The 24,878-nt window shown below is 48.5% G+C and overlaps 1 pseudogene; it reads right to left on the bottom strand.

The window, feature by feature from the left end:
- Positions 1-3,752: 3,752 nt before the first annotated feature.
- The window catches only part of LOC126039277 (G-protein coupled receptor 35-like), a 37,957-nt pseudogene continuing 16,831 nt past the window's right edge, over positions 3,753-24,878 (bottom strand).

Raw genomic sequence — 24,878 nt, 5'->3', positions numbered from 1 at the left:
AGTTGCCCCCTACACAACAGGTATGGGGCTCTGGAACTTGAGGACCAGGCCAGTGGAGATCAGGGGGTAGGCGAAGTCCTATCTAGGGAGGTGCCTAGGCCCAGTCGGGCAGCCCCACGCATCCTCACGTCCTCTGAAAAAAGAAAAAGGAGGGTGATTGTCGTAGGCGACTCCCTTTGGAGGGAGACGGAGGGCCCAATATGCAGACCTGACCCGTCCCACAGGGAGGTCTGCTGCCTCCCTGGGGCCCGGGTAAAAGACATTACCAGGAAACTCCCTGGTCTGGTTCGGACCTCTGATTATTACCCGTTGCTGGTTGTGCGGGTTGGCAGTGATGAGATTGCAGAGAGAAATCCAAAGGCAATCAAAAGGGATTTCAGGGCACTGGGAGGATTAGTAGGAAGACTGGGAGCACAGGCAGTGTTTTCCTGAATCCCTTCAGTGGCAGGGAAACACACCTGGTTAATACGTGGCTCAGAGGCCGGTGCCATCGGTGGAGTTTTGGATTTTTTGATCATGGGGAGGTTTACACAGCACCAGGCTTGCTAGCGACAGGTGGTGTCCAGCTATCTCAAAGGGGTAAGAGAATCCTTGCTCGTGAGATGGCAGGGCTCATAGAAAGGGCTTTAAACTAGGTTCGAAGGGGGTAAGGGATAAAACTAGGTGCACCAGACATGAGCCTGGGGGCAGCATGCCGATGTTAGGGGTGGATTCGATAACGCAGCTCAAATGCATCTATGCCAACGCACGCAGCATGGGCAATAAACAGGAGGAGCCGGAAGCCATCGTGCAGCAGGATAGATATGACTCAGTTGCCGTCACGGAAACATGGTGGGACGACTCCCGTGACTGGAGTGCTGCAGTGGATGGCTACAAGCTCTTCAGAAGGGGTAGGCAAGGTAGAAGAGGTGGTGGGGTGGCTTTCTATGTTAGGGAATGTTTTGACTGTACAGAGCTACACGATTCTCATGACAAGGTGGAGTGCTTATGGGTGAGGATGAGAGGGAAGGCCGATAAGGCAGATATTGTGCTGGGAGCCTGTTATAGACCGCCCGACCAGGTTGAAGAGACGGATGAATCGTTCTACAAGCGGCTGGCAGTAGTCTCAGAATCGTGTGCCCTTGTCCTCGTGGGGGACTTCAACTTGCCAGACATCTGCTGGAAATACAACACAGCAGTGAGTAAACAATCCAGGAGGTTCCTGGGGTGTGTGGAAGATAACTTCCTGACACAGCTGGTGGGTGAGCCAACCAGGGGAGGAGCCTTGCTAGATCTGTTGTTTACGAACAGAGAAGGACTGGTGGGAGGTGTGGTGGTTGGAGCCCGTCTTGGGCTTAGCGACCATGAAATGATAGAATTTTCAATTCTTGGTGAGGCAAGGAAGGTGGTCGGCAAAACCACTGCTATGGACTTCCAGAGGGCAAACTTTGGCCTCTTCAAGGCACTGGTTGAGAGAGTCCCTTGGGAGATGGTCCTGAAGGGCAAAGGGGTCCAGGAGGGACGGACATTCTTTAAGAAGGAAATCTTAATGGCTGAGGACCAGGCTATTCCCATGTGCCGCAAGTCGAACTGCTGAGGCCTGGCTAAACTGGGAGCTTTTGCTAGGACTCAAGAAAAAAAGGAGAGTTTATCATCTCTGGAGGAAAGGGCGGGCAACTTGGGAGGAGTACAGGGATCTTGTTAGATCATACAGAGAGAAAATTAGAAAGGCAAAAGCTCAGCTAGAACTAAATCTGGCCACTATTGTAAGGGACAACAAAAAATGTTTTTGCAAATATGTTAACAGTAAAAAGAATCCCAAGGAGAATATCTTTCCTTTAACGGATACAGAAGGGAACGTAGCAACCAGTGATGAGGAAAAGGCCGAGGTACTAAATGCCTTCTTTGCGTCAGTCTTTAGTAGTGAGTCCAGTTATCCCCAGGGTATTCCACCCCTTGAGCTGGAAGGTAAGGATGAAGAGCATAACGTACCCCCCTTAATCCAGGAGGAAATAGTTAGGGACCTGCTACGCCATCTGGACTCCCAGAAGTCTACGGGACCTGATGGGATCCATCCAAGAGTACTGAGGGAACTGGCAGAGGTCCTTGCCAAGCCACTCTCTATCATCTATCAGCGTTCCTGGTCAACAGGGGAGGTCCCAGAGCACTGGAGGCTTGTCAGTGTGACTCCCATTTATAAGAAGGGTCGGAGGGAGGATCTGGGGAACTACAGGCCTGTCAGCCTGACCTCGGTACCGGGGGAGATTATGGAACGGTTTGTCTTGAGAGCTCTCATGTGGCAAGACCAGGACAAGCAGGGGATCAGGCCCAGTCAGCATGGGTTTACAAAAGGCAGGTCTTGCTTGACCAACCTGATTTCCTTCTATGACCAGGTGACCCACCTAGTGGATGAGGGAAAGGCTGTGGATGTTATCTTCCTTGACTTCAGCAAGGCCTTTGACACTGTCTCTCACGGCATACTCCTTGAGAAACTGGCATCTCATGGCCTGGATAAGTGTACTCTTCACTGGGTGAAAAACTGGCTGGATGGACAAGCCCAGAGGGTTGTGGTGAATGGGGTGAAATCCAGTTGGCGGCAGGTCACAAGTGGTGTTCCCCAGGGCTCGGTGTTGGGCCCTGTTCTGTTTAATATCTTTATCAATGATTTGGATGAGGGGAGTGAGTGCACCCTCAGCAAGTTTGCAGGTGACACCAAGTTGGGAGGCAGGGTTGATCTGCTTGGGGGTAGGGAGGCTCTACAGAGAGGTCTGGACAGGCTGGATTGATGGGCTGAGGCCAATTGTATGAAGTTCAACAAGGCCAAGTGCTGGGTCCTGTACTTTGGTCACGGCAAGCCCATGCAGCGCTACAGGCTTGGGGAAGAGTGGCTGGAAAGCTGCCCGGCAGAGAAAGACCTGGGGGTGCTCGTTGACAGCCAGCTGAATATGAGCCAGCAGTGTGCCCAGGTGGCCAAGAAGGCCAGCGGCATCCTGGCCTGCATCAGAAATAGTGTGGCCAGAAGGAGCAGGGAGGTGATTGTTCCCCTGTACTTGGCACTGGTGAGGCTGCACCTTGAGTACTGTGTTCAGTTTTAGGCCCCTCACTACAGGAAAGACATGGAGGTGCTGAAGCGTGTCCAGAGAAGGGCAACCAAGTTGTTGAGGGGCCTGGAGCACAAGTCTTATGAGGAGCGGCTGAGGGAGCTGGGGTTGTTTAGTCTGGAGAAAAGGAGGCTGAGGGGAGACCTTATCGCTCTCTACAATTACCTGAAAGGGGGTTGTAGTGAGGTAGGTGCTGGTCTCTTCTGTCAGGTGGCTGGAGATAGGATGAGAGGAAATGGCTTCCAGTTGTGGCAGGGGAGGTTTAGATTGGATATTAGGAAAAATTTCTTTACTGAAAGGGTTGTCAGGGATTGGAACGGGGTGCCCAGGGAAGTGGTTGAGTCACCATCCCTGGAGGTATTTCAAAAAGCATGTAGACAAGGCACTTCAGAACATGGTTTAGTGTGCAAGGTTGACGGTTGGACTCAATGATCTTAAAGGTGTTTTCCAACCTAAATGATTCTATGATTCTGTGACTTTAGCTGCAAAATTAACTAAACCAGGGAGACATACATGGGTCACCTGTCTTCCTGTATGAGTAACAAGTAGGTGCTGGAAGGTGGAATGGAGACATGTTAATGACCAGTGATTACATACAGACTTTTACACATCTCTGTGAAATCACTCATTTGTTTAATAGAAACATAGAGTATAAATCGCAAGTAACTTAGTAATGCTAAACCTAACAAAGATGTCCCTAGAGAGAAAGAGCAATAGTTATCCCTGTAATGCTGAAGGTATATCTTCTCTTGATATTACAGAGTTGTGGTGGGATTTTTGGGTTTGGTGGGTTTTGTTCCCCCTGCCCCCACCCCCCTTCCTTTAGCAAGTGTGTGTCTGTGAGGGGTGGATTTGATCTGTTTTTTCAGTGCTGGATTTGGGCAATAGAAGGGCTTCATGGAACTCCTTGGTCACAAAGTAGTAGCAGATGCTATCCAGGCAGCAGTTGGATGTGGCAATACACCTCATCACGGAGGAGAAGTTCTTCATAACCTGGAGCAGGAAACAGGTAGCTCCGATTCTCTCCATTATGAACCTGCCAAGTACCCCAAGGTAGGCTGGCAGAAAACATATTAGAAATACAATCAGATCTGCATAAATAATGTGAACAGCTTTCTGGATTAATTTCTCCTCTGGTGAATTTGTGTTCAGATGTTTCTTAAGGTTCCTGATTACTTCCATGGAGCAAAAAGTCAAGATTCCTAATGGAAGAGTAAAAATGAAGAAAATGGAAAGCAGACCCAGAGTAGTGGGTGCGGTGGTGTCCTTCTGAAATCAGAGAGTGGCATGTCTCTGCCAAAGCTGTAAGGTGGCACCGATTATCATGGAGACCCACAGAAGCCCACAGAGAAGGGCAGCCTTTGATGGAGACCTGAAGGTCCTGGCTTTCAAGGGGTGCTTTATAGCAATGTATCGATCAATGGAAATAAATAAAATTGTGTAGATGCTCACTACCATATTGATAAAATACATTTCTTCTATAAACTGGCAGACTTCATCTCGGGCTGACTTATTCTAGAGCAAATAAGCCATGGAAGGCAAGGTACAGATGACGAAGCAGTCTGCAAAGACTAAATTGATTACATACACCTTGGTTTCTGTCCACTTTTTTATCTTGCAGAAGAACACCCAGAGGGCGATGGCATTAAATAGTGCTCCAAAAAAGAAAATGAGGTTATACAGAACAAATTCAAGGAGACGAACATGGTGATACACTTCTAGATTTGTGACACTGCAGTTGTTGGACACATTCATTGTCCTGATGTGTAGATGTTGTATGATATTCTGAGACCTGAAATGGGAAAAGACATGGTAAGACTTTCCTCCTACCTCTTAACAGATGCATGGCTCCTTTAAAAAAGGGTATTTAAGTAAATATTTACTTTGTTATGAATGTGAATTTGAGTCTACAAAGCTGGCTTTCTCAGTCAGCCTGTAACTGGGATGCATCCTTTGTCAAGTTTTGTTTGTTTACTCAGTTTATGTGTAAATATCTCAAGGTACACTTCCAATACGACATGGCAAAGAGCTTTTATTAAATAGGGGGATCTTGAATGGGGGTGCAGAAGAGCAATTAGAAGAGCCCCCATAGATAACGGGGACATCCTGTGGCAATGTGGACACTAATTCCTTAAGACAGGCTGTGCAAACAAGGTGAAATTACCCTTAGCTTGGTTTTGGACTAGGCAGAGATTGCCGCAACCAAAGCTAAAGACCAGTGCAACCTATGAGCAGAAGCTCTTCTACTAGTTCTGCTGGCTTGGGAGACAGACTAGGGGCATGAAGGGCTCCAAGGGCATGCAGATGTTACTTGGTAGGCATCCTCATGCTCTGGCTCTAATTGGGCAGGTTTCTGAGCCTTTGGGCTGCCTTGCAAACCTGGAGCTCCTGCTCCAAGCTGAAGAAAACAGAGGTGAATCTGAGTTCCTGCATCCCAAAGGCGTGCTTGAAACCCTAAGGGAGTGAGTGAGGCATGTGCTCTCCACTTCCTTGGGAAGGGAATGAGGGGGTGGAAGGATTAACCTGATTTTAAGCCCATTCATTCCAGGAGAGAGTACGATTCTGCAGATGTAAACCAGAAAGACGCACCTGAAAGAGGAAACACCAGTGCAAAACAAGGCACTTGCCATTAAGGGCTACATTAGATGGTTCCTGCTCAAGGCAGGCATCCTGCCACCCTGGGAAATCCATGAGTTGTAAGTAGTAGATACTGAGCCTCTGTCATACTGGCTACTAGATGTTTCACAAGAGTATTGGTTGTGTGAAGAGTGTGAGTTTATGGGCTGATAAAAATCAGCTTTCTTCAGACCCCATCCTGTGCAAAGTGGCTTTATGTGATGTGCACTCGGAACCATTCTCTGAACTGATGATTCTGTGTATATGTCACTGAACTTCTGCTTGCATCTAGATGCACTTTGGAAAGAATTTAACCTTTTAATTTAAAATAAGGTTTTTTTAACCGCTCTAATGGGAGAGTGATGAGGGATCTGGTGAAATCCTACAGCTTTCAGAGATATGGGAGGGGACACCATGACTGAGCTTGCCTGGTTAAGCAGTTATTTGCTTTAGCAAGCAATGCAGACCTTGTGGTCAGTTGGTGAGGGCACTGCCTGCAAAATCAGACTTCAGTTCTGAAGTAAGTGATAAACACACAAATAACTCAGTTGCTGGGGGGATATATAAGTGTCTTGGGCACTAGCAGACTCCTTTGTAGAGCTCTCTTCCAGTTCTTGTGTGCACAGGTCTGGGTTTCCCAACAGAAGCTTGCTGCCTGTACCCTGGAAGGAAGCTGACAGCTGTCACCCAAGGAAAAACTCTCTGAACTGTAGTAAGTAGCAGCAGGGAAACACCTTGGATCACGGGCTGAAGTTGCCACATCATTATGCTTACTAACTGAATGCGGCAGATGTCTTTGCTGGCACGGCTGATGCCCAGGTTGCTTTTCATTTGCTCTGGTCTACAACGCCAGCAGCAGGCTCTGTGCTGAAGTACAGTGCAGGCAAACCACTCTGGTGTGCTCTGCAGTGTGAAAGGGCTCTGGTGGACACTGCCTTTGGAGCTGGAGATGTGTACCAAGTGCAGTTCCCAGTATCAGCGAAGTGCTCCAGGCCATGAGGCAGCCCAGAGGCTGGGAGGAGGACGAGGGAGGAAATGAGCAGAGGGTTTTAAAGCAGGCCACGTAGCACAGATAGGGTATGGCTGAGCACAAAATACCTTTAGAGATGCAGTGTGATAAGCTAGTGTATCCTGTGGCTGCTGGAAATGCTTAAGGTGGGGTAGATGAGATGGCTGCAGCATCAGAGAGGCTAGGCAGCAACCTATGGCTGTGAGAAAAGGATGGAGATGGCTGTAAAACAGTGTCTTGCTGCTGCTGCAGGACCAGGAACAGGCTGGGGCTTGATGGACAAGGTCACCAGTATCATGGAGTGTGTCCTGCTTTCCCACCACCATAGACTGGGGAGAGATGGTCAGCAGCTGTCCCCCATCATGGAAGCTGGTGACCAGCTGGGGCGGAAGGCCAGAGCTGGGCTCATTTCCTCCAGCAGCTCAAGAAGTAGCAGGTTTCTTCCAGACACTTAACAGAGAGCTTGGAGGAAGAGAAGCAAGGCAGAGGCTGAAGGCACAGTGGGTGTCACAGTAGCACTGCGGTGGCAACCATCCAGTGTTTTTCCCAGTGGAATACCTGTGGGGAAGCAGCTGCACTGAAGGGGGAGTCTTGTGTGTAAAATTCTTCTCCTTCCTTGTGGGGAGAGCTCGGAAGTGAGCAGGTATCATAGGGGTGAAGGGTGAATGTGGTGGGTGAAATGACTAAGGACAGCACCAGAGCCATGGTGGGTGAGGGAAGGGACCCAGAAGTGAGTAGAGGGAGAGGAAGAAGGAAATGGGGTGGGAAGTGTGAGGAACAGCACAGCATCTTCTGCCTCAACTGCATTCAAAACTGCCACCTCCATGGCAACTGCCCTGATTTTCACCAACATTCCTATAAATTGAATGGGTATTTGTCAGCAAAGATTTAATAAATATGCTGCACGGGTATGAGAATAGGCTCGACCAGGGCAGTACTTCATGGGTGTTAATGTAACCACAGGCACTGCTGGCCAGGCCCTGGGCAGTGAGCTGACCTGGGAGGGAAGCACAGACAGAAAGAGTGAGCAGACAAACTGCCTCTGTTGCAGAAGAGCCCTAGGTAAGGGCCCTGCCACAGCACTTAAGAGGGGGGCTTTTCCTCTCTGTTTCCAAATAGCATAAAGAAATCTGGAAACTGCCTGTTCTGACCTTGCTGTTGTTCACAGCTCTCTCAAACTCAGTGATCTAAAGCACAGCATTTTTCATTTTTTCTTTTCTTTTTTTGAAACTTGTGTACTTTCAGACTTCTCTATCACTGCATCCCTCAAAAACTGTAATGTACTTGCCCTAACCACAGAACTGGTTTGAAAGACCCTGGAAGGGGGTGCAAGTGTTCACTTATACAAAAAAGAAATCTTTTGGAATCACTTGTTTCCCATGTTGGATGAATTTAGCTTCCAGTTCCCAGCTGCTGTTAGAAAGTAATAAGCCATGACCTTCCAGGTGCAGTACCTGGAGAATACCTTGGAATAAGAACAGAAACCGAAAGGCTCAGAAGTCACAATCTACTGCATGCACCTCTGCATCACAGGACTGCACTGCCCTGCAGAAACCGGATGCCTAAGCCTCCTCTGCCTCCTCCCAGCCACAGCAGGACCCTGACCAGCAGTTCAGAGAGAGCAAGAGAGAATGAAATAAAGTGATGTTACCTGTAGGTTTAATGCCACAAAATCAGGAGTGGGTCCCACGGGAGGCAGGGCATGTGAGAGTTATGTAGCCACACATCCTGGCCAGGAGGAGTGGGGCCAGCCAGTGGGGCTGGAGGACAGGCATGGACTGCCTGTGCAGGGCAGGTGCCTAGCACCAACAGCTCACTAGTACTTGAGGGTTTCTATAGCACCTCCTCCTCCTGCATAGAAGATTTTACTTCAGTTTGGTCTTGAATGTCAATCTGCTGCCCAAATAAATGGTGGCAATACTTTCCAGTGAGGTCTAGCACCTCATCAGTCAGCACTTTCTAAAATGGCATGTTTGACGGCTATCAGTGGTACTCAGCAACTATGGATTTGAAATGCTGTGCTGAAACCTAAGCTAAGCAAGGACAGGGAGGTGTGATATCTGGTATTAAATCACCCTATGGAGCTGGAGGTGCAGGGCCCTCCAGATGAGTGCTAAATTAAGTCATGCTTGCACAGGTCTGGGCAGGGAGGTGGGCACACTGAGCAGTTTGGCAGGTAGTGTAGGCTGTCTCTAGGCTGGAAAAAGTCTCCACAACCCTCCTCAGATGGAGACTGCTGCACCCAAACGGACTGTTGGGATGGGTTTGGTACCTGGGGCAGGGATGGAGCAGGAGATGGCCATGATGGGGCCAGCAGCAGGGCTCCAGCCTGCACTCTTGTTTGAGCACAGGTACAGCCAAAGCACCTGGGTGCTTCAGGCTAGTGACTGAACCAAGGCCTTGGCACCTCACATGGGTGGCAAAGAGCCTCACTTGTCAGACCCTGCATTGACAGAAGTGGGGGGGGGGGGGGGGGGGGGGAGAGAGCGAGCTGTAAGCCCCAAAGGACTCAGTGATGGGCTATTTAATTGGTGTTGATAATCAGTGTGCAATAGAGCTAGTGGGAAATTATCTCGCTGCCCGCTTACCCTTAGTACCTGACCAGCAGTAACAATTCTTCATTGCGGTGATGCTAATAGTGTTTGGCTGCTCATACAAAAGCACGATGGGTACTCTTCTGGCTGTATGATCTGTGAGAGAAGAGAAGCCTGCTGGCTCAAGCTTGGGGGTGAGAGCATGCAGGCACTAGTGTGGTGAGTGAAGGGTGGCAGGATGCTGACATGGCCCAGGTGTCCCTGGCTCAGGAGGCACTAGGTGGCTTCAAGCAGAGGAAGTGCTGCAGCACAGCTGTCCAGCAAGGCTATGCAGGGTAGAGGACCTGACAAGGTCCTGAAGATAAGACCCACTGGCTCTGCTCCACTACAAGGCTTATGCACCCTGCAGCCACCCTATAACCACAGAGATGTGTGTGCTGATCACAGCCCTCAGGAGGCAACCAAGCATCCAAAGCTCCCAGGTTTGACTGTCATGGAGGACAAACCATCAATGCATAAGGTAGGAGCCATGTAAAATGTCTCTGAACTACATGCTGATAAGACCCTCAGATACCATCTGGCATTTGTGAGGTGCTGTGGCGGAAGAGAGAAGGGAAGCGTGCTGTTCTGAAACACTGAGGTGGTTCTTTGGGTCACAGCACGGAAGAGGGACTGGAGCGTCACTGCAGGTGTTTGAGGCCAGGAAAAAGACATGTGTGAAGAGACCCACAAAGATTGCAGGAGCTGTTTGCCTGTGGTAGCTGCAGCTGCATTTCCTAAACAGAGGCTGATGCTTTATTTTTGCCTGAGAGCCCAGGATGATGGCCTTGTTCAGAAAGTGGTTGAGGTTGGAAGGGACTTCTTGAGGTTTATTCCAACCCCTTGCTCAGTGCCCATTGCCCGGGGCCATGTCCAGTCTGGTTTTGAATATCACCAAGGATATCTCCACAAATTCTCTGGGTAGCCTCTTCCAGTGTTTGATCACCCTGAGAGTAAACATTTTTTCTTAAGTTTAAATGGACTTTACTGTATTTCAGTTTGTGCTCATTGCCTCTTGTCCTCTCAGTATCATTGCTGAGAAGGGCTCCATCTTCTTTACTCCCTCCCATTGGGTGTTTATACACATGGATAAGATCCTTGCGAGTCTTCTTTTTTCCAGGCTGAACAGTCCCAGCTCTTTCAGCCTCTCCTCATATGAGAGATGCTCCAGTCACTTGATCATCTTTGTGGCCCTTCCCTGGACCTGCTTCAGCAAGTCCATGTCTTTCTTGCACTGGACACAGCAGTGCAGATGTGTCTCGCCAGTGCTAGGTAGAGGGGAAGGATCACCTCCCTTGACCTGCTGGCAATGTTCATGCTAATGCAGCCCAGGATGCTGTTGCCTGCCTTTGCTGCAACAGTGCATTGCCGGCTCACGGTCGGCTTGGTTTCCACCAGGATTCCAGGTCCTTCTCTGCAGCCAGGATTCTAGGTCCTTCTCTGCAAAGCTGCTTCCCAGCTGGTCAGCCCCAGCCTGTACTAGTGCCTGGAGTTGTTCCTCCTCAGGTGCAGAACTTTGCACTTCCTCTTGTTGAACCTCATGAGGTTCCTGTCAGTCCATTTCTCCAGCCTGTCAAGGTGCCTCTGAACAGTGGCACAACCCCCTGGTATATCAGCCACTCTCCTCGGTTTTATATGATCTGCAAACTTGATGAGGGTGCACTCTGTCCTTGCGCCAGGCCATTATTGTTTGGCATCTTCATTATTTGCCCCAGTCTTGACCTCCAAGGGACTCCACTAGGGACTGGCCTCCAGCTGGACTTCGTACCTTGGAGCTTGGCAGTTGAGCCAGTTCTCAGTCCACCTCATTGTCCGTTTATCTAGCCCATGCTTCATCAGTCTGTCTCTGCATGTATTAAGGGAGACAGTAAGGCTTTCAACACTAAAGTTGAGATAAACAACCTCCACTGCTCTCACTTTATCCACCAAGCAAAGTCATCTCTTTAGAGGCAGCTATCAAGTTGGTCAGGCGTGATTTTGTAAATCCAATCACCTTCTTGTCCTCAGTATGCTTTTAAATCGTTTCCAAGAGGATTTCATCCATCTCTTTCCCGGGGATCAAGGTGAGACTGACTGTCCTGGAGTTCTTTGGATGCACCTTCCTGCCTTTCCTGAAGTTAGGGGTGACATTTGAGTAAGTCAGCAGTGTTAAAGGGAAGAGCACACCGTGAGTGCCAGCTCACATGCAGACCTGGCTGTAAAAGGAGAGAAGAGCAGCAGTAGGGAAAATAAAAGGAGCAGGCTAAGCTTTCCTACAGAAGATGCCAGCTCCACCTCTTCATGCTGCTATACAAAAATCTGGGTGCAGTAGCTGGGACAGGAGCAGTTTCAAATAGAAACACTGCACTGAGTGAGTGTGCTTGCTGCAGCCCCTTGAAGCTGCAGAGTGGATGCACTGACTGAGGGGAAGCAGAAAGGCAGGGACACCCATCTTCCAAATGGGTAGACAAGGTTTTGAACTCTGAAATGCTAAGTGGACAAAAGCCACAGACCAGTGGGGAAGGGAGCAAATACCTCCCTGGGGCTTTGCAAGGGGTGATACTTCAGGGTGGCAGGATGCTTCAGTGTCTGATGGTGTGGCATGATGGAAACGCTGCAGTGGAAACCATTAAAGCATGGTGCTTTCCCTTCCAAGGGAGACTTGTTGACAAGTGTGTGTGTGTCTGCAGAGTGTGAGACAACATCGAGATGAGTCACACAAGTGTCAGCTCTGTGGAAATGCAGCTGTCAGGTCTGGGAGCCAGACTGTGCCTTTCTGAGAGCCTGCTGCTGGGGACCTGCGCCCATGGCCCCACCACAACGGGGCCAGACACCCACTGTGGAGAGAGGCTGTTCCCCCATCATGGCTCTGCAGGTGAGCTGTCACCCAGGCAGAGCCAGGGAGTCGGAGCCTGTCAAACCCCTGCACCCCTGCAGAGTGGCTCTTGCACACCCTGTTGCAGGGGGAGTTGTGCAACAGTGGGGCACCAGGGTGGGAAAAGGTGGCAGCACTGGGTGCTGCCATGCGGCAGTGCAAGGTGGCAGCTTAGCCCCATGCACTGCCTGCATGAGCTGCCAGGGTGGCCCCACAGGCAGGGTGCTGGGCAGGGGGATGCACAGACAGCATTGCAAGAGTAGTGGAAGGGGCTGAGTGTGGCCTTTGCCATGCTGAGGCAGAACTCCTATGTGAAACACACTAGGCAGTTATGAAGGTGTTTTAGATCAGGTTTGCCATGGCACACGTATGCAGTGCTACCACCCTGGTGTGTCTCATCTCATCCTCCTGCTCCTCTTTATCACAGCTCAGCTCACTTTCCAAACCTACCTGTCACTTAAACAGACACAAATGCCTTTGTGTAAGGGGACTTCTGTCTCAAGACTGTCAAATGTGCCCCTGATGCCAACATAAGCCTTCCCAAGGCAGTACTTCGGACTGGCAGCACAGCAAATTATTGTGTTGAAAAGTGTCTAGTGGGTCATAGGAAACATCCAGGCTGCCACATACACACTTGTGCAAACATATCCTGCTGTCTCACTCAGTGCTAGGCAAGTGAAACCAGGCTGCAGAGAGCAGGTTGCCCCCATGCATACTGACACTGCTCTATTTCCCAAGGCAGCTGTGCCCACCATCCATCACTCCCAGAGAGGTCCCCTCCATGGCAAGGTGGGCACAAGAGCTTCGGTTTCTCCTGCTCCCTGTGTTTGCAGGGAAAGCAAAGCCCTTGGCGTTGGCTGTCTCTATGATGGTGGCGCCCACAATCACTGTGAGGTGCGAGGTCAATGATGAGCCCTGCTGTGCAAGGCGGGACAGGGGTGAGTGGTGACTCAGGTCACATGCCTCTCGCCCACCTACACACAGCTGCGGTTGTCTGACTGCATGGTAGGGGCCAGGGAGCTCCTGTAGGATGGTGTGGCTCATGTGGTGGGCACCTGTCCTGCTGCCTATAGGGTACAGAGGTCTCCCTGGGGGAGCCTGAACACAGTTTGAGGCAGGCTGTGGAAGAAACCCTGCCCATAGTCTAAGTGATCATTGAGCAAGCTGTCAGCAGGGTCCATCCAAGCTCTGTCATCCATGAGCAGGTCTTAGGAGGACAGTTGAGAGACAAGACGGCTGAGTATGTATCCTTCTGTCTCTGAGAGACAGAGACGGAGTTGGTGCTGCAGTCCAAAATCAAGCTGTGAAGGGACATGCACCTCTTGCTGGCCTTGCTGCCAGCAGGACAGACTACCCAGCCTCCACTAGGTGTGACAGAAAGCCCTAAGTGGCTCCCACATGGTTTGGTGACCCCCTCAGATGGAGACAGCAAGATGTCATGGGTCACCTGTTCTAGCACTGAACCCCAAGGACCGGCTGAGGTAGGTGTGGTGGGATCCATTCCCTGGCTGGACTCACATGCACTGCCTCCTGTCCAGGAGCTCTGCCCCCCTCACGGGCTGGGGAGAGCAGGGTGTCCTCCAGGAGACAGACCCTACCAGCCCTGTGCTGGGTGGCAGCATCTGCAGTTTTGTGTTGCAGGGTACAGCCTTTGGCAAGTAGAGGAGGATATGAGCCTCTCCAGAGATGGTGGCTGTCATGGTGTTGGTGCAGCCTTGTGTGCTACCATGAGCATGCATGAAGCTGCAGTTGGCAGTGGGGATTAAGAAGGTGGTGGCTGACAGTGCCAGCACTAGAAGGAGATTGAACTCAGCCCATGGAGGAGGGTGAAGGGAAGGATGGGTGTTTCACGGTTGGAAGTGCAGGTGAGAAGCAGCTAATTTGGAGGTGGTGGCCTAGGAAAGAGCCCCAAAGAGGGTTGTGGGCCAGGAGGGTGAGGTGGCTGGCGGAGAAGACCATGGTTGAGGGGACAGAGATGGAGACAGGCTGGCCATACGGTCAGGACTGATGTGCTCCACCCTGCACAAAGGTTGGAAGTGGCCAGGGGACACAAAGACATGGCAGGAGGGGACCTCTTGGCTGGTGGCAGCCAAACAGCACTGGGAGCTGGTAGGTCTGTGCCAGTAAGGCCAGTGGCACCTGCCTGCAAGTGGAGTGTCTAGCCTGGTCACAGGGATTTGGTCCTCCAAGGAAGACAGAAGGCTGTGCATGCCAGGTCCTCCTGAGGACCTGTATATTTTCCTGGCATTTTTCACCAGTCTTCCACTGAATCTTAGCGCTGGAGGATGCTAAACTAACACAAATTACATCTGTTTGTGTTTTGCTAAAATGTAGTACATTAAGCAGGACTAGATGATGTGGTTTTGATTGTGGTGTGAAACGGGGGCAACGCCTACAGGGGATGCTGCAAACCTTCACAAGACAGCTGGGGTGACCTTTGAAGGTACCACCTTTTCCACGGCAGCAAGGCAAAAAACCCCTTCACCTGGGTTGTTCTTCTCCTTCCCACCCCTCAACCATGAGCATTTCTTTCCTACATTATCAATTTGAAAAGTCACTTTGCTGTGCAATCCTTTGGATATGGAAAGTCTTCACCTTTATTAAAATTCCAAATTCAAAGCTTAATTTATTTACAATTTACATTCACATGTCCAAGGAGAAAGAAAACAAAGATGATGTAAGGATAGCATTGTTTGTAAAGCCAGCCGTGCTTTATTCAAGGGCTGGCTGCAGTAGTACCTCACTTGTACAATGCTGTAGAAATATATCATACAGGTGCTTCTGTTTTGAATGAATTTTAAGTATGACCTGCACACATACTGGACGTATCATTAGTGCCAGCCTATTCAGCCTTGTTAATATTGATGCTATAGACTCACATCATTGATTTTGTGAGCTGGAAAAAACCTCCTTTTGCTGTTATGGAAATATAAGAACCATTTTGTTTCTGAGCACCCTGCACTGGAGTGGACATGTTTCAAGAGCTCCAGCAGATTTTTTATCTCTTTCACTCAACCACAAGCCACACACACACAAATATTTATATTTGCTAATGGGAAGGAACAGAGGAGAGTGGAGGTAAGCCTGGTAATTTTAACATGTGCTCACCTGACCTTGTCCTGCTCCCAGGAGAACAAATTGGTTTATCCTCTGCTTTCACCAACTGCTCTGTAATTTGCCTGTAGTTAGCCTCCTCATTTCTAGGAGAAGAGGAGGCACCTTCAGACTAGGAGGAGCATTCACTTCTGCAGTGTAGTACCTGCGAGTGTTAAAGGCACCACACGCGCTGCTGCCTCATCCCAGGTACAAGGGTGGCACACCAGCACACCGGCACATCAGCACACCATTAGCCTTCTTGGGTACTGAGGTGGTTGGTGGCTCCAGCACAGCACTGCTCAAGACTATGAGCTAACAGTGCACTGTGTACCCATAGGCACACAAAATGGAACAGATAGAGAGATCATAAAAAAAAAGTCAAAAGCTAATGATACGGGGCCATTTTCTCATTTTCAAAGTCACCACTTACTTAGGGTCCAATGTCCTCAGATGTTCCTGCCTTTACAGACAAATGACCATACGCTGCTATACAGACCCAATACACCCAATACAGCATTAAACTGCGAAACTTTTGCTGCAGGAGGCCAGAGACGGAAAAGCAGTCAGAGGGTTCACAGAAGTACAGCAGGGAAGAATGTTCCATAAACATGCATTTTTCAGAAGGAAAATTATCCCATCATTTAAGAACTAGCAATGACTGCAAAGGAGAGAAAACAAATTAGATTCAAATCCATCTGTGAGAGACTGAAAGAGTTAATGTCTCAAACACTGTGGTGGGGCAAGTTCTGCTTAAAGACAAACCCTGCACAGCAAGGAACCAAGGTGAAAAGCCTGTCAGCTCAGACATCAGCAACAGGAGGGGGAGGGCATGCTGGAGGGTGCACAGCTCCCTGTTCTGATAAGCTGTTCGGATACAAAGATCAACAATGGCCATGTCTGCAGGGAAGGAGAAGTTACTCCACAAATGACCCCCAAGCCCAAAGGCTCACAAACTGCTCATTAGCCTGACAAGTTCGGGTGCCTGCCCAAAGGAGGGGCAAGGATGATAAAAGGACACAAACTGAAGCCCCATGTGCACAAGCCCACTGGAACTGGACCCCTCAGCTGACTGAACCAATGCTGGACCCAGGACCAGTGAAATCTTTCTCTCTCTGTCTTCTTCTCTCTTTCCTTTTCCACAATCCCTATACCTCATCTCTTTAAGACATAAAACTATTGACCAAGTCTGAGACTAAGAGTGGATCCAGCCGCCCCTAGGCCCTTCTCTGAGGAGGAGTCTAGAAAGCAAGGGGGTCTGCCCCGAACCTTATGACTCAATGGGAGGGTTCTCCTTATTCCCTGAATTGATGTATATGGTTACCCTGGGTTACATGGTTTACAGAAGTAGTCTTATGCCAATTACTGTTGTTCCTGAGAAACCCTGCCACCTACTACCACGACTCCCCAGTTCAGTTTGCTTCTGTCATAAATAAAATGTTTAACTGATTGGTGTTGTTTCATCTTAATTTAGCCCGAGGGAATTTTGAATTAAACACGACTCCCTGGTCTGTTCAGTCTGGGTTGTGACACCATCTTGCATTGGTCATGAAAGGTGATGATGCCTGTGTACCAAAAAAAGCTGCTGTTTCATCTATTCTGTTTCCATTTCCTGAAATGGAAAACAAATTTAGGAATACAGTTTAATAAATGAAAATTTAGGAATAGCTCATTTACCCTTTGATTCAATATTTTCAGAAGGCCAAGGAGCTAACTGATTCTAGAGAGGGAGATTATGCAGATTTCTAGTGCCAAGGAGTTATATTTTAATCTCTTCTTCATTACTGCATACCAGAAAAACCACCCATGTTGCTGCTGGAGAGGTGAGCCATGTGCAGGAAGGTAGCAGATAGATAAGCAAAAAATTGCAGAACTGCATTAAATAATACAACATGGCAGCCTTGTTAGTGATACGGCAATGTTGGCTGACAAAGCATCCGTGTCACAGCACCACACAGGCTGCTGCCTACCCACTGCCACCGCTGCTCAGCAGTGCTTGGGCTGGCATCCTCAACACGCTGCACCAAATGGGAGGTGGAAACCCAGCGAAGAGCATTTGGTGGCGGATCCCTGAAGCACCAGCAGTCAGCCACAGCCCCTGCTACCAGGGCAGACTGGCATGGAGGAATCACTGGGTGGTGATCTCCACCTGATCCCCCAAACACCATAGGTGATCTGTACCAGTCTTCCTACCAGTGTCACTACAAAACCCAACACGTGAAGTCATGTGTGGGCTCAAGCACACCATCCGTTTCCAAACCATATGTGAGACATAAGCTGTGCCCACCTAACCAAGGGAGCTGGCAGCAGAAGGTGGATGTGACAGAACTGTGCTGAAGGACTTAGGCATGGTGTTTATCCCTCCTGCATGAACATTACACCACATGAACACTGTAAGCACCTGTCCCAGTGAAGATCAATGTCTCATCAAGGATTAAGTGGCTAAATACTTGTTTGTTTCCTACCAGAGATACACCAGATCCGTCAATAACATTATACAGCTCCAAAGTACTGGGGCCAGAGGACACACCAGCTAAAGATTACAAATGGGGTTTTCCTTCCTGTGTATGCTACCAAGCATTCAATATAATTAAACTGTGCAATTGGAATAACAAGATTTAAAACAAATGATGCTACCCTGAGCCTGCTGGGTGGTGTGAGCTATAGACCTGTCTGTGCATTTATAGAAAATGTAGTACATCAGGGATTGGATTGATTAGTAACTTTTGCAGGTCTTCCTTTTACCTTAAAAGATTAAGTTGTTCATGTTTGCTTGCTTTTCAGGACAGAGAAGCGTATAAGCATATCTATAAATGTCAACATTTCCTTTTTCTGGAGCTGTGCTGGCATATTATGGTCAGAGAATAACACAGAAGAGCAAAGAAAGAAGGTGAACTTGGCCAATGAGCACAGGCTCTGGGAGATGGGCCTATTTCCCCCTTCATGGACACAAAGCAAGGAAAATGTGGTTTGAGAAGTTCAGCTCCAGACTCTGCCACTGGAGTTTAATTTTGAGCTTGGGCATCTTGGCTTTCAGCATCTCACAGTTAAAACACGTGTGAGGGAGCAGAGCTGAAAGCAGCACACCCACAGAGAGCCACTGATTTGCATTTATCACTCTTACTTAATTGCTTATTTACTCTGTGTTATCCAGCTACTCATTACCGGTGAGAATTCAATGTGGCATGAAAAACCCCTGATATTGTGCCACAAACAGCCTTTTGTCCCAAGCCCTGAAAATCGGACAGCTTTGCAAGCATACACATGCCCTCCGTGGGCCTCCCACTTGAAGACCTCCATGTTGTCTAGAAACAAAACATGGGCAGGAAATTTGGCCAAAAAGACACCATCCAGTGGTGGTGGCTGCTCTCCTTCGCAGCCCTCATCACCACAGAGCAAGCACAGGGCTGTGCAGAACAGCGTGCTGTGGGCATCAGGGAGTGCATGAGGAAGGCAAACCCAAGAAACCCATGAAGTTGTGCTGGACCCTATTTAACTACGAAGTTTATTTGGTGGCTGGGGTTTTGTCTGCTTTGCTCCATTACATTTCTTCTGTGTGATAGCCTGTCACCATAGCTTCCTACTCAGGAAGGCAGCAAATGTTTCCACAGCAACTTTGTGCAAAGATCTGACCACAATGAATTTTCCAGATGCTAGTGATATGGACCCTGAGCCTGCAGATAAACAAACACAGACCTTCTTACGACTTCAATGCCATCTTCTGCCTATTCAGGGCAGGGTTGCACTTGGTGTTAGTCGAGTGACTTCTAGACCTGCCAAAGTTTTGCTGTAATAGTCACAACAGCCTTTTATTTGGGTTCCCCTCTCCCCTTTACCTCTCCCTGTTTTTAATGGTTTATATACTTTTAACAGTTTAAAATGCTCATTTATCAAAGTATTGGTGTTTTTGGAAAAGAAAAGCCCTCCTGTGGGAGGTTGGTCCTCAGGAAACATCACTGGTATCTCCTGACTTTCTTATTCAGCAGGGCCTGTCACTGAAACATAGTGATGTGACTGACTCTGCTAGCACTTGTCTAGTTGCTTCAAGAGATCTGAGATGGGTTAAAGCACTCCACATCTCTCCCAGCGATGGGCCTGTGTTAGCAGATTAGTACTAACCATTCATGAGATAACATTTTGGCGTTACTTGCTGAGAGTCTCCATCTGCTGCTGACGTCAACACTGCTGCACCTGTAGAATCTCATGAGAAATCCCCACCCGAAACCTGAGGTTTCTCAGCAAATCTGATGCTAGCACTGTCTAAAATGCATCCTTAAAATTCACCTTCTAATGCAATACTTCATAGAGAGCAAACTTGTGAACCTTTGGGTCATGCTGCAGCAGGAACCTCTGGGGACATGTGTGCTGCTGCAAATTGCTGATGTGACTGTTCTTTCCAACAGTCCCTCAAACATGCTATATTCATTTCACTGAATCAGTATCTTTTTGGCATTTTGACTAAGATGTGCCGTTACTCTACTCACCATGGCCTTGAGCACAGTAGAGTATGTCTCACACACAGATGAAACCTCTCATCTAGTAGATCTCCTCTCCTCCCTGAAGTAAAAGGTCAAGGAAAAATCAAACTCTTCTGCTGACATATTGCCAGAAGGCATACAACAAAAAGTCAGATGTATTTATTTTTTGCCTCCTTAGGTTTAAAAACTTGCAGGTACAGGAGATAATTCTGCACGGATTACATTACATTAATTTTTAAAGCAATTTTCTAACTTGCTACAAGGTGGCAGAGTTATAAATTGGTTTTATTGAAACTCTGGGCTGCTAAAACACAGTTACTATTAGTGTGCCCATAACCCTTAGTCACTGTAGGAAGAAGGACATTGGTCCTATGTGGCTGTGAGCACATACCTGTCTACCTTAGCAATGTAAACCTGTGTGTATATTCAGTGAGCTGGCCCTCAGCAGTGACACGTGGCAGGGTATACTGCATGGGCTCAGCACACTGCTGAAGGGGCACCAGCCACACAGACAGGGTTTCCTTCAGTGTGAGCAAGCCCATGCCCTGTGCCAAGGAGCCAGCAGCAGCAAATAAACCAGGGCAAGGATGGAAGGGGGCTCTGGGCACAGCAGGATGGAAAAGCTGTGACAGGCACCTCCAGCACCAACCCTGGCCCAAGCCCTCCCACCCTACACCGCTGTGACCTGCTGCCCCACAGCCCCTGCATCCGTTCATCTTTTTTTCCCACCATCAAAGGAGGATTGCTTCCTTTTACTACTGCTAAAGGTTAATGCACAGGCTCAAAGGCAGGGGACTGCTCTCCCCAGCAGAAACCACCACTCTGAGAGAAACCCTCTCTTCCAGGACTATTCCAAGCACACTTTTCCCTTTGACATTTCCAAATTCATGCACCTCACACCAAATGCAGGCTGTATTTTGTTCCCTCTTACACTAGCATAAATCCAGAGTGACACTTTAACAGCTGGACAGACGTAGAGCCTTGTATAGAAATACCTGGGGCCAGTAAATTCAAGCAAAATTATGTCCTCTGCTTGAACAGGGAAGAAATTATTTGCTCAACTTGCTTATGTGCTGAATTCAAAAAGTTCCTCCTTTCCCTTCCTCTTGGTTACACTCATTTCATTGAAAACCTTTTGTCACAGGAAATCTCTGCTTGATTTTCTTTCCTGATTTTGGATCATTGCATTGCTTTTCCTCTAAACAGCAATCAATCTTCATTTCGCTTGTATTTTGCAGTAGCTCTGTGGGGAATTAATACTACTATTTTTCTAATCATCCTGTTGGATGCTATAACAATGCAGGACACCAGAAGGTTATAGTCAGGGGAAAATAGTGTCTGAACTAGGTGTCTAAAGGTCATTTTTTAACTTTGTGTCATCATTTGCAGCTTAGACAGAGTTTTTAAGTGTGAGAGTGCACCCTCTCCAAAATTTGGGTTAGCCCCACAGTGTGTGGGCAGATCCTTGTGAGAGCAATGTTTCCTCTTGACATTTGGGTACTTACAGCTCCCATGGCCTCAAGCTGTTCTCCAGGGAAAGGTTCAGCCCATACCTGAGAGGGAGGCAATCATCTGTACCAATGCAGGAGCAAATGAAGTCCTAAACCCAGTTGGGGCTATTTTTAGGTCCTACACATACACAATAAAAGTTGTTTCTGCCCAAAACAACTTGGGGTTTAAAATCCCCAGTTCTGAGAACACTGGCATGACTGGCATGAGTCAAAACATGGCACAAGCAGCCATACCACTGAGCAGCGCCTGGCGTTGTACACTTGCCTAAAGCAATGCCACATAATGAGCCCTACCTGCCGCAGCCAACGGCCCCACCAAAGCGCTGGCATCCAGGACAGAGCTTTTGCTGTATTTTTTTATATATTTTAGGATAGGTCTTTGCAACCAGCACTCTGTACTTATAAAGTTTGAAATGCCAGAGCTTACAGCCCTGGGTCTTGTTGAATCAGTACCCGTGCAGCATTTCCAACCCAACGGGAGTCTGCTGTGGTACTCATGGTGTGTGAACCTTTGTGGTTTATGTCTCCTGCCTAGGGGATGCACACAAATTAATAAAGCTTTGCCATCTTGATCTGCTTGTGTAAGCAGGGGTTGGCAGGGCGGTTTCAGGGCTGAGAAGAGTTGATTTTCCTGCGAGCAAGCCCAGCTCTGTGGCAGCTGAGCTGCACTGCTGAGGAGATGGCAAGGGCTGGTGTAGTGCAGGGAGGGGGAACCAGAAACTGCAGGTTTGCCCAATTGTAACCCCAGCAAATGCAGGCGTTTACTTACAGCTGCTGAGAGTCTCTTCAGCTCTTCGTAAAAAAACCCCAAAATCCACAATTATCACTCTGTTTTATGGGATGGGCTTCTTGCCCTCATGCTCTTTGATGTGTGTGGTGAGTTTGTGCCCGTCTTTGGTACCTTGAGCTAAAAAGTGCTTTGCTGACACCAAGGTTAAATTCATCTGGGGGAACAGAGGCTCAAATTAATTTTAATGCAGCCAAAGAGGGGAAACTGGGTCATTTGAGATACTGAGGTTGGTCTGCAGATGTTCCCATCAATACCATGACTATTAGGTGTGAATAACACCAGGCTCTGGGGAAATTCACTCTTTTATTTTGACCTATTTGAACCGGTCATTTATCAGAGTAGCGAGTGTCACATCTTGAAAGTGAGGCTCCTCTGGTGCAGCTGATGGCAGGAACGCCCCAGTTTGGCAGGAGGCCTAAGGCTGTTTTGCCATTTACCTACAAGAAAAATGACACCTGAACCACAGCGGGATGTATAGCATTTCATGTGCGTAAACCACAATTTATCTACATTTCCTAGCCTGCCAGGCATGCAGCAATACTGCAGATTCTAGTACAGTAAAGAGTATTATCTGCTAGACATTCTACAGTTATAAGACTTCAAAGGTACCTTATGTGACAGAGGCTTATAGACCATAAAACACACAGACATTTCCACTGACTCCCTTTCCTGGCAGCCCCTGGTGCCGCTCCCAGAGATGGCCACATATTTAGCCCCCTAATTTTAAGAAAATGTCATAACAGAGCAGTGCATGCAGGCAGATGCTGCGTTTCCAGAGACCCCTCTCTTACTGACACCTCTGTCACACCCTGGTGACACCTGAGCCTCAGGCAAGCCCAGCCCTGCAGATGCTACACGCTATGCAGGGAAGCGTGCCACTGAACCCAGCCATACGAGGACAAGGTCCTTGGATCCTGCAGTGAAGTGTGGCAAAGTGGCATGGGAGGACAAGATAAGGCCGCTGGGGATGGCAATGAAAAACTCCTGAAGTTGCAACTTAGCACACACCTGGCGAGCACCTTGGGAACCTGCCTATGCATTCCCCACACACACAGCATCCCCTCCTGTTCAGTGGCTGCTGACAGAGCTTACTCTGTCGATGGCATTAGTGCCACCGCACAGCTAATATTGAGGAGTGGTTGTAATAGATCACTGCTCAACAGCTTGCCCCAGGGAAAGCACTCCCTTTGCGCAGCTGCTTCTAACAGCTTAGTGACCACTGCAAAGTTTCAAAACTCCCCAGCAGAAAAGTCTATATAAATTTAAAGAGAAGATTCCTGCTTTTAACGAAATTCCTACACACTGTAAATAGTTGTCCTGAAAAATCAAAGAATTATTGCAGGACCACATTGACCTTTCCATACTGAAAGACATTTAGACTGAACTGCTGGGGAGTGCAGATATGCTGGAGGACGTTTTAAATACTTGCAGTTGGACAAAAAGAAATTAATCAGCAGGTCCAGAATTACTCTTGGGGTCCAGCTGTGTGTAGCTGCAGTGCCCCAGGACACCCTGGTTGTACATCACCTACCCCTAAACCTTTGCCTAGCGCTGTGGCCGTGGCACGTGTGCCCCCTTCAAAGGGGAAAGTGGCAGCTGACACCAGGCTCAGCATGTTCACCTGGGTTTTGCAGCCAAGTGCAAAGAGGTGAGCAAGTAATCTGGTAACCTATTAAATGGCCTTGTCTAACTCTCAGCTGGGAGTTTTTTAGCAAGCCACATCCACAGCCAGTGCCCCCCATGCCCCAAGCTCCAAGCACCACCCTGCACCCACGGCACCGGCGATGCTAATGGCCATGGGAGTGGGGCAGCTTCGTGTGCACCCAGCAGCATCAGATGGCTGAAAGGGAGAGACTCCCTCTCTATTTGCCCTTGTTCTGAAAAAATAATTTCTGGAAATATCTGTAACATTCAGAGTGCAGGGACCTCTTTGCCTTTTAGCACACTTCCAGAAGTCTTAATAGGCCTTGAAAAAAGAGGCAAAGAAAAAGTCATTAAGCTTTTTTTTGTTTGTTTTCACAGCCTATTTATCTACCCTCTTCTTTGACAATCTCTTTCATGACCATCATAGGGCTAATAATGCAATAACCTGCCTTAAATGCCAGTAATCTTCCTGCGCTGCCCAATGCTGCCCTGGCTGCCTGGCTGCCATGGGGGACTGCAGGCGAATCTAGCCTTGCTGCACAAGCCAGGGTCTTCCAGCCCCCCCGAGAGGGGAGTATTGACACTTTCTGCATCCCAAAACATATATAGCTGTCACTGCAAAGACCTGACTTGTGGCTTAAGGGCAGACAAATGCTTTGCTATGTGAAGTCCTGCCAGGGCACTGGGAGACAGGACAGACCGGAGAGGCTCTTTGGGGACCTCCTGCTTTGAAGGCTGGTCGTGGAACAGAAATTTTTGGGGAGAACATGATTTTTCTACTCCTGTACAGAAAAACCAGGCACATAAGAAGGAAAACAAGAAAAAACAGGAGAAAGTAAGATTTAAGCCTTTTAACATTTGAGACAACAACATTTGTGAATCTATGTGTCAGTGATCAATTTTATAGGATATATTTTTTACAGCAGTGCATCCTAGGTATCCCTTCCATGTCACTGCTCTGCTGTAGCCTTCAAGCTGTGCTCAGGGAGCTTCCCTGCCATGCACCCACCTGCCTGGGCCACAGGGCAAGGAAAGAGGTCAGTGACTCCAATCAGCCAAAGCCTTTCCCTGATTCCTGTTGAGGTTTCTGCATGGGGAACACCCTGTTCCTGTACCAGGTCCTCTTGCAGGCTGATGATACTGGCTTTAAGATCTCAAGCAATGAAAAATTTATTTTGCCTTTTCTTTGTCTTTTTGGTGTCTAGTTGCCCTCAGTGCTAAATTAAAACC

The sequence above is a fragment of the Accipiter gentilis genome, chromosome 6 (genome assembly GCF_929443795.1).
Source record: "Accipiter gentilis chromosome 6, bAccGen1.1, whole genome shotgun sequence".
Classification (NCBI taxonomy): Eukaryota; Metazoa; Chordata; class Aves; order Accipitriformes; family Accipitridae; genus Astur; species Astur gentilis.
This window is presented reverse-complemented; position numbering and strand designations above follow the sequence as displayed.